Source organism: Dendrobium catenatum, unplaced genomic scaffold (genome assembly GCF_001605985.2).
Source record: "Dendrobium catenatum unplaced genomic scaffold, ASM160598v2 original_scaffold_72516, whole genome shotgun sequence".
NCBI classification, from domain to species: domain Eukaryota; kingdom Viridiplantae; phylum Streptophyta; class Magnoliopsida; order Asparagales; family Orchidaceae; genus Dendrobium; species Dendrobium catenatum.
The window spans coordinates 128,025-128,444 of record NW_021390962.1 but is presented as its reverse complement, the minus strand read 5'-3'; positions in this window follow the sequence as shown (position 1 = coordinate 128,444).

The following is a 420-nucleotide window of genomic DNA, read 5'->3' as shown; positions in this document are numbered from 1 at the left end:
TGGGTTACCTAGTAGCAATCGGGGTTGATTAAGTTACTTTAAGTTTGTTAGAATTAAGAGGCATAAATTAATATTAAAGAGAGTTGTTTACTGATTTTTAAGGATTAATTAATGATTTTATTATCCTATTAAGAAAATTCTAGAATTTTTATAAATTAACGAACCTTAGGAATTATCTAAGTGCACTAGCTAAAGGGGAAAAAAGTTGACTTTTCAAATTAGAATTAATATTGAAGTTTTCAAATTTTAATAAATACTAGACCTTAATACGAGTTGTTAGACTGTTAGCGCGCTCAATTTGGAGTTTTCTATAAAAATTTATAATCCTTCAAAGTTTGATCCTAGATTTGAACTACAGTTGACTGAATTGTTGACTTTTTTATTTGACTAGATTTTGTTGGTTTGACATTTTTAGAAAAT